Here is a 462-nt window from a genome sequence, read left to right on the forward strand (position 1 = left end):
AATGTGAGATGCCAGTAGGGAGAACTCTAGTCCAGAACACTGGAACCTTCAGTACCACTTTGATGCAGCTGATGAGGAGTGTAAATTGATGTGTTTGTAGAATAGAATGAATGACATCATGGACTGACCAAATGTAAATGAACTTTGACCTGTTCCAGGTAGAACTCAGAGGGACAAGGCAGCACATTCTGAGATATTATAAACATTCCATATAGATAGTCAACTATTGTTAACATGGTTCTGTATTTAAATAAAAGTGGAAATGGGGACATTGTTGTCCATTTTAAAAAATGTAGGGCCATTTTAATACAGTAACCTCCCTTTTCTGACATGCTGTTCTGTCCTCATGCATGTTAATGTCTAAAAGAGGAGGAAAGGACAGTTCTGCATCAGCTACTTGTATTCTGACTACTATAAATATGTACAACAACAGAACTGACACTTACTAGCGTTTCGCCACTC

The sequence above is a fragment of the Salvelinus sp. IW2-2015 genome, unplaced genomic scaffold, assembly GCF_002910315.2.
Source record: "Salvelinus sp. IW2-2015 unplaced genomic scaffold, ASM291031v2 Un_scaffold2772, whole genome shotgun sequence".
Classification (NCBI taxonomy): domain Eukaryota; kingdom Metazoa; phylum Chordata; class Actinopteri; order Salmoniformes; family Salmonidae; genus Salvelinus; species Salvelinus sp. IW2-2015.